We start from the raw sequence: 9338 nt of genomic DNA, 5'->3' as shown, positions 1-9338 counted from the left end.
AAAGGCTGATGCAGGAAAGAGATGCTTTTCATTAATCTAACAGCCAGTTTGACTGTAATTCAAAGGGTTGTATAAAATAGACCTATGCTGCCCTCTGCCTGTTATATACTTAAATGGTTCCTATATGCCCTGCCGAAACAAATTAGAGTAGACTACAACCTGAACTGGGGGCGGCACGGTGAATGAGTGGTTACTAGTTAGCAAGTCCGCCTCCCAGTACTGAGGGCTCTGGTTCGAGTCCAGGCTCCGGCCTTCCTGGGTGGAGTTTGCATGTTTTCCCATGCCTGCGTGGGTTTTCTCCGGGTACTCCGGTCTCCTCCCACATTCCAAAGACATGCATGGCAGGTTAATTGGGCGCTCCGAATTGTCCCGAGATGTGCTTGTGAGTGTGGATGGTTGTTCGTCTCTGTGTGCCCTGTGATTGGCTGGCAACCAGTTCACGGTGCACCGCCTACTGCCCGAAGCCGGCTGGGATAGGCTCCAGCACCTCCTCGCGACCCTTGTGAGTCAACCAGCGTCACAGACTGTATTCCAATTGGGGTAATTCTAGAAACTATCTTTTAGGTGCGACACTTTGACTACAAAACCACCACTGATGTGCATGTTGGTTAACTTTCAGGAAAAATAGACGTTCTGTATAAAACATCCATCCATCCATTTTCTTGACCACTTATTCCTCACAAGGGTTGCGGGGGTGCTGGAGCCTATCTCAGCTGGCTTTGGGCAGTAGGCGGGGTACACCGTGAACTGGTTGCCAGCCAATCGCAGGGCACACAGACACGTACACCCCTCCACACGCACAAGCACATCTCGGGACAATTCGGAGCGCCCAATTAACCTTCCATGCATGTCTGTGGAATGTGGGAGGAGACCGGAGTACCCGGAGAAGACCCACGCGGGCACAGGGAGAACATGCAAACTCCACCCAGGAAGGCCGGAGCCTGGACTCGAACCCGAGTCCTCAGTACTGGAAGGCGGATGTGCTCACCAGTCTTTCACCGTGCCGCCCCGGTATAGAACAGTAAGTGTGAAAAAAAACTAAGGTGTGTATGAGTGAATAAAAATTTGCTTTAATTTTTAGGAACAGGAACACAAGACACGAGGACCAGATCCATCCAGCCTGCGAATGCTTGCCACTATTTTTCCATCATTCAAATGAAAGTGCAATTATACAACACGAAGCATATTAGTGAAGGACAGCCAGTGTAACAGTTACAACTTTTTCTTTTTCTCTATTTTCTGGCAGCCTCTCACAGGCCAGTCTTGAGTTGGTACTATGACAGACACCTGTTATAGGGAAGGAGACTGGGGATTGTTACTGCAAATACACTATAATTATGTGCGGTGTTCGTTATAAATCAGTACCACTGTGCACTGGTGGTAACCTGACGAGAAGCAGCCTGACTCCACAGATTTGCTGCGCGACATGATTACGTCATCAGATATTTTGCACGCGGATAGAAGAGAGCAAAACAAAACTGGTCAGACAACGCCACCTCGTGGTGAATACAGCACCCGTTTCTGCTGTCACAAGAACCTTGGGCCGGGCCGGGGGACTTGGAATTACAGGACTGTCTCAGAAAATTAGAATATTGTGATAAAGTCCTTTATTTTCTGTAAAGCAATTAAATAAGCAAAAATGTCATACATTCTGGATTCATTACAAATCAACTGAAATATTGCAAGCCAATATTGCAATATTGTTTCAATATTGCTGATTATGGCTTTTTTTTTTTTTTTTACTTGGTCTGAGGAAATATTCTAATATTTTGAGATAGGATATTTGAGTTTTCTTAAGCAGCAAGCCATAATCAGCAATATTAAAATAATAAAAGGCTTGCAATATTTCAGTTGATTTGTAATGAATCCAGAATGTATGACATTTTTGTTTTTTAATTGCATTACAGAAAATAAAGAACTTTATCACAATATTCAAATTTTCTGAGACAGTCCTGTATTTATTGCTCATTAATTAAATTACATTTCCTAAAACATGCGAGTAGGTTCATGAAAACTAAATAAGGTGTAGATCTGAATGCGAGTATGGTTGCTTGTCTACACTGCAGTATATGTGCCATGAGCCATAAAACAATAAACACCGTAAAATAACATATGCTTTCTACAGCATTAACGTCAAAAGAAGTGTCATGATATCAAATCAGGTTTGATGTTACTCTTCACCACAAACTAGGCAAAACGATAACTATATTGCTCTCTGATTTTAAGAGTTTAAAGATTATTTCAAATAAATTATAGCGTCGCTGTTTGTTCATTCCATGGTGTCCAAAAGGGGGCGCTCGCGGTCCAAGGAAGAGGTGCCAATGTTTCTCCTTCCATTTAAAGAAATAAAGCCCCCCACACTATCACTCAATGTAGCGTATTTACTATTTAGACTCAAAAAACGGCTCGAACGGTTTGGAATGACGAGGGGACATTGTGTACATTAATACACAACACCCTATGCGTTTTGCATTTTATGTATATTCACTAGAAGTCGAACCCCGAGGGCCTTTCAGAAATTTAACCCCTGCGTTACAGCTCGTGTGCTTGTTTGTTGGTCACTTGTGCAAAACCCGGAGCATAATTGGCAAATGTGGCAGCTACGGTGGGTTTCTTTGAATGAGAAAAGAGGAAGAGACATATTAGCTAGCGCAGCTCACAGTTATTATCCGACAGGTTTGTGCGTGTGTATATGTATCGTGAACCTTACAGAGCTACCCGAATGAGCCCGGAACCTCCACTTCTCGTGTTAAACTCCACCCGTCCTGGTCCATTACAATGTACCTGAGAGAGTCATTAAGAACAGTTTGTGTTATTGAGGCCGTTTGAAAGAAATTGAAACCGGTCGTTGCAATAATTTGCATTACGCACTGTTCTCAACAGGCTCCCTTCCAGCCCGGCGTCAACCCAGGCGCCATATTTTCCGGCCTGCCCGCCATTATTTTATTTACTAAATGCCGATATCTTTCCGCCGGGTCAGAGAGTATTTTGAAGAAATTGGCATCCGGTTTTTAGGGGTGTTTTTGTTTCCGTGTCCTATCGACGTTGTTTCGAAATTGCTACGTCCGTGCCATATGTATTCCTCGACGTTAGCTTCGAGGCGGAAATCATTTTACGCACGGTGTTAGGTGGATCTACTTTTTGAGCAGCCAAGAAGGGGCCGTGCTTCGGTGCCACTTATCATTAGCCATGGCCACAGTTACAGCCTGGACCGAGGCGCAAGCATCAACTTAATTTTGCGGTATTTCACCACCGTTTCGCAGTTTATTCCTCGCGGGAGTCAACGCGGAGGTCCCATCGAGCTCATGTTTATTCGTTCATGTGCGGCCAGGCGCCTGTTACTGCGTGGCAGGGTGGCTGCGAGCGTCTCGTAACTGGCCGCTGAGTCCCGCAGCTTGTCGCAGCTGAAGAAAATAGAACCAGTTGCCAACCGAGCCGTCGGCGACCTCCCTCCGAGCCGTCGCCTGGCGCCTCGCTGCGGATCCGGACGCCGTCATGGAGCGTTGACTCGGATTTTTGGGGGGCTTTTCCGAAGGTGAATGTGAGACATTTCTGGCAGCAGACTTGGGTGGCTAACACCAAGTAGCTACATATCCCCAACTCGTGCGACGACAGCTGTCATTGGAGAAAGGAAAGTGATCCCCCCCCCTCTACTCCTCCCAAATGCGCGTGCAAGGGAAGCGCTTTTCTGACGGATTGAAAGCAGCGCTCCTTCCATCAAATGGGCAAAGTTGGGAATAACCTTGTGGCGCTGGAATATAACGATACGCGCGATGCGTTTTTGAGAGCTGCGCTTCATCAGAGAGAGGCTAGCTAGCTTAATTAGCTCGCAAGCTAGCTAGCTGGTTGATCAAACATTGACGTTTCATCCTCCAAGCAATTCTGGACATGAAGAGGATAATTCACTATTCTTAGGGTCTGGAAGGTAAGGGAAATTATTGTCAATTTTAAATGATTATTGTTTGCAATAGCTCGAACCAACAACATCCATTTGATGTCGGTGGGATGGTGGTGGGGGGTTGTCGCCTCCGTGACTCGGGACTATAAAACGAAACATTCTGTCGAACGAATATATCACGTACGCTATATTAAAAATGGAAGTTGTTGTAACACCATCGTAACATTCGCAGAATAACGGTGCTCATTTGATTCGTGTGCAATGCGAGCTCAAGCCACGCCATTATGTAAGCATCCTCTCCACTTGTGTGGCATTGTAGTTCACCAACACAGTTGCGCTTCATTCAGTAGACGTAGCCTTTGTGTGTGTGTTGGACACAGATGCTCATCGCCGCCTGGGAAGTTGGCTCATAGGTTGCCTGGTTATCATCTTCATCATCATCATCTGACTTATGTAGCTTTCGGTGAGAATGCTGCATAAAATGAAGTCATTGATGGCCGTTCACTTTATCTCGCAGCACGCAATTGCACACTAACCTGTTTTCTCAGTCCAATACGTTCAAACTCCTCACAGAACCAAGTGGAATTAGTACTTTAAGTGACATTAACTCATTTATTTTCTTTCTGTCGTTGGAGTTAGACACAACAGGCTTGTGTGTGTGCGTGCAAGTGCTTTGTGTCCAAGCTGGAGTTAACAAAAGCTCACGTTTGCATGTGTACACTGGAGCTTGTGGTGGTAGTCGTGACTACCCTGTGGGCTCACCTCAGATGCTCCCATGTTGGGTGTCATCTCCATCAGATGAGCTGGGCCACTGTACACTTTTGCCAAAAGTGTCCGTATCCAACTAAGTGCTAGAGAAGTGTCTCAACTCTCAAGCTTTTTATTCTGTAAAGTGTAGCTGTTGTAAATTGAAGCATCAGGGGTGCACTGAAAATAACCCCCTAAAAGTGCAATGTCTCGAAGGACATCATGTTGCAAGGAAATATCATGTGAATGCGTTTGTGGCTTTAAATGATGTGGTGAACCCATTATTTTTCACAAACACACGCAGTAGTGGACACTTTTAAGTCTATCCAAACAGGTATTAACCAAACATATCGAATGTATAACCCATAGAAAGTATTGGCAATTCTGAACAGCTGGCCATTTCTGCTATTTCCACAATGCAAAAATTCATTTCCACGGTGTATTGCATTGCTTTATCTTGTGACTAGCATACAAACCCGGCATGTTGTTATAACAGTCAAACAACATTTTTTTTCACATTTTCAAATCAAAATTTCATCACAAATGAAATTACGATTTAAAGTCCATTGATTTTCAATGAGCGGAGATCATTGCCCCACCGAGGAGAAAAAATACTAACCTTGCTCTTGCAAGATGAATTCTCGCGGTATTTGTGAGTTCACAAACCCCGGAGAATACATCTTGGACCGCTCCCGTTGATTTCCGCCGATCACCAGTGGTTCGGACCAATCACAGAGCGACATTGTTTTTGGGGGCGGGATATGCAACTGTGACGAAACCAGGAAGCCAGCGCCGATGCTGGAGCTAACAAACAAACCTAACATGGACGAATGGACGCAGCAATTAATTGTGTTCTCGCAGACTTACTCATCGTTTCCATGTTGAATAGCGAGGGGTGCTTCGTGCATTTCTAGCTGGTAAGATGTTCGTGCTCCACCCCCCCCTTCGGCAAGAACGAAGACAAAATTTTCACCCATAGCCGTGATTAGTTAAAACAAATGTGTAGAATGATGCATCGTCCAATCAGCTCGAATTATTGTACAGAATGTCCCCCCTTTCATGACCAAATTACTGTGGCGGGTACCGGATGGATATTGCGGAGAACTCACTTGAGTGAAGCGTATATCAGTCTGGCTATTTCCAGGTTAAAAAAATGCTGCATTCGATGAAAGTGCGAAATCAGATTTACCCCACTCGGATTGTGTCGGTTCTGCCTTCAAAGCATTCGAGGCAAATGTAAATACAAGACATACGTTCACATTGAAACTAGATGATTTGAATTTGAATTTTGTGGTCCTCTTCCCATGTATTTTTTTTAAATTATTATTATTGTTTTTTTAACAAACAGTCAATAAATCAATCTCTACTACAAATGGACAATGTCAGATTTATAATACATAAATGTTTGGTCTAATAATTTAAACTTATCGTAAAATAAAGGCAAAAGAATGATCTGTTAATATGAAAAACAGTTTATGGACCTCAATTAGAGTTGTCAACTAACTAAACACTTTGACTTGCAGTCTTTTAAGCACCGTTCACTATGGCATCACAAAAATTCTACCAAATGTGTGGCGTAAACACAAGTCAGTAAATAATAAATCAGATTACAAAAATAATGCAAACAAATCCACAGATGTTTCACTTGAGTTTTTCATTTTTCATGAAAAAAAATATATAATTAAACACATGGACTGAAGTCCTCCTTCCCAATAGTAAACAGTTGGGAAACAGGCGATTTTACAAGAAGTTATAAAGGGCCCTCGCAACCTGGGCCACGTTGGGGTACTTACACGTCGGGGTACTGGGCCTGGCACGTTGGGGTACTGTCAAATAGGACAAGGACCTGGGAAAATGTTTTTGCCAAGCCTTGTGTGTGCAAAGTTTCATTAAAAGGCCAAAAATGATGCTCAATTCCCAAATAAAATCAAAATGGTGGACTTCCTGTTAGGTTTAGCATATGGCTACATAATACTTTTTTTGTAGGTTTTAGGCTGATAGGCATGTCACTTCGATATTCACAAATCTAGCTGAATCTTATAATCGGAAATGTTTATAAAAATGTCTAGAGGACGCGATTGAGCCATTTATTGCAAATTGCACAAGTCTCTAAAATATTCATGTTTGTCACAGGTCTGAAATGTGTGCAAAGTTTTTTAAGTTTTCGCAAATGTTTAGACTTTCAAAAAAGCAGTATTTTTCTTTGCAAACAATGCATCACTACGGCAACTGCGTGCAACAAAATAAAAAGCTCTAACTTTTCATCTTAAACATCTTAAGATGAAACACGTTAAGGATGAAGACGATCGGATACATTTTGTATTAGGAGTTCATTAAAATTTGACTCCTCTAAAAGGCCTCAAAAATGGCTACAAATCCCAAAGTAAATCAAAATCGTTAGGTTGAGCATATGGCTTCAAGAGACTTTTTTTTTTTTTTTTTTTTTTTTTTTGTAACTTGAGGGCTGTTACATATGCCTACAAATTTTAGTAGCTCTAAGTGAAACGTACAACTGGGAATGCATCGTTAAAGAGGAATTTTGGAACTCAAAATGTGATTCCCTGCCCCTGGAGGAGTTTCTGTTGGGTTTAGCATATGGCACCCGAAGACTTTTTTCTTTTTTTTTTTTTTCTTTTTTTTTTTTGTACCGATACACGATTGGCTGTTTTATATGACTTTAGATTTTATTTTATTTTTTTTACCCTGGTGTTGTCCCAGGTGTTGAGATGGTACAGTCCAAGTTTGAAGTCAATCGGGTTAACCATGTAGGAGAAGTGGGCAAAAGTATGAACACTGTAAATGTGCAAAAATGGGCCAAAATTGGGCATTCAAGTACTCATACCTCACTTCCTGTTCATTTTAGTGTACAGCACAGACCCATATTTCTGTTATCATGTATGGCGACTTTAAAATATCAGATTTTTCGCCAAGCCCGGTGTTTGTACGTGCGTGTGTGTGTAAAGTTTGGGGAGTTTTTGTTCATGTTTAGTGTCTCAAAAATACCATTGTTTGCGGAGAAGAAAAATAATAAGAATTCCTACAAAAACAATAGGGCTTTGCAGCGGCACCGCCACCACCACTGCTGGGGCCCTAACAATGACATGTAATTTTAAAGAAAGACCTGTACAGTGCATCCCAATATTGCATTTTCCCTTAAAATTGCAATTGAAAAATTGAAATTAATAGATAATTTTCTTTTTTTCTAATTTCTAGTCCCTGATTGTAACTTGGCCACATGAGGGCTGTGAACCGGTATCAGCCACCGCTGCGAGTACCGCTTCCTTAAAATAAGGCGGGTGTCGGCACCAATACCAGGTGTTGGTAATCGTAATTTTTATGATTTAAAGAAAAACGCAACAAAATCATTGATTTCATCTGCCAAACATTTTTGCAATCACATTAAATTCTTGATACAGCTGGTGTTATTGTGTCAAAGTATTTATTTGTTTTAAAATTAATCCAAGGCCCACCACACACAGAGTGGCACGAATGAAATGTTGCGCAGTGTGCGGGGTTGTGCAACTACTTTCGTTACAAATAACACACAATATGTGGCGCCTCAAAAAGCTGTTCCTGATTAAAAATTACCAGGGATCGCAAATTTTCAGTTGTCGTGTCACGTGTGAGGGTCACTTGTCAGGTAGGCATGTGTGAGGTGTTTTGTTTGCTATTGTCAGTGGCCACCTCACTTGGTTTGTGTGCAGTGTGATTTGAAAGTGCCTCGTGCCAAGAAAAATAAGTTTATTCTAGTAATTATATTATTTTCCTTTTTTTTTTTTTTTTTTTTCCGGCACAACCTGGATACTCCGTCGTATAATAGTGTCCTTCTAATGACTTATTTCTTGTGTTATTGGACCACCATCTGCCTGAAGAGCCTGTAGGCATCCTGAGACCAGTCAGACACCAGCGAATAAGAGACGAGGGAGTCCGATGTCGTCAGATGCCGTAAACGATTTGACGTCTCGAGTAGTATTTGTGCCAAAAGTGTCTGGAATGAGAAAACGCTGTCTCGTGATTGGACCACAAATCTCAGCCAAGACCAAATAATCCTAATTAGTATAAACATCGATGAATGCACTTTCGCAACTACCTATCTACAGTTTGTCCCTGAATTTAGCCAATAAGAGTCACAGACTGAAAATGAACAAATTATGGCTTTGTTGGTAAATTATGTACCTCTGAAGATGTGCACCAGAATTTAAGGGGTTCTTCCTTGGCCAGAAGTCCATCCCTTCACAAAGTTTTAACTGAAATCAGTAGAGTAGTTTTTGCGTATCTCACAAACAAAACAAATGCTCAAATGTGTATGACCGTTTCAATTAAACATGAGCCTTATCTTCATAAAGGAAAACGTTGGGTATTGGAGCTCACTGGAGTGGGGAGGTGTTAGTGATGTGGCCCGGGAGTGTCTGCTGTTGTAAACGTTACGAAGCACAAGAACGGTAATACAGGGTGACCCAAAAAGATGCGTACCCATATTTTATTGGATAAAAAATAAATTTTTTAACGAATGTCTTTTCTGTTGCAGGACGTGAAAGGTGAACCTATGGATGATCATTTGCAGCTATAGTTGCCCTGAAAATGTCTTGGACAAATCAGCAGAAGATATTCTCCCTGGAGACCTATTTTGCGACCAAATCATACCAGAGTGTACAGATTCCGTTTCGAAAGCGTTTCCATTGTCGCAACTTTC

The 9338-nt window shown here is 42.2% G+C and overlaps 1 protein-coding gene across 9 annotated transcripts in view; it reads left to right on the top strand.

Moving 5' to 3' along the window:
- Window positions 1–3041: 3041 nt before the first annotated feature.
- kmt2cb (lysine (K)-specific methyltransferase 2Cb) overlaps window positions 3042–9338 on the top strand; it is a 105886-nt gene continuing 99589 nt past the window's right edge. For 8 of the 9 annotated variants that reach the window (XM_077520587.1, XM_077520569.1, XM_077520579.1 and 5 more), the window contains exon 1: window positions 3043–3925. The gene's annotated coding sequence lies outside the window, so the exon portion shown is untranslated. Of the gene's footprint in view, window positions 3926–9338 lie in introns of all 9 variants that reach the window. The other variant, XM_077520533.1, reaches the window with a different exon arrangement.

Source organism: Festucalex cinctus, chromosome 1, assembly GCF_051991245.1.
Source record: "Festucalex cinctus isolate MCC-2025b chromosome 1, RoL_Fcin_1.0, whole genome shotgun sequence".
NCBI lineage: Eukaryota > Metazoa > Chordata > Actinopteri > Syngnathiformes > Syngnathidae > Festucalex > Festucalex cinctus.
This window is presented reverse-complemented; position numbering and strand designations above follow the sequence as displayed.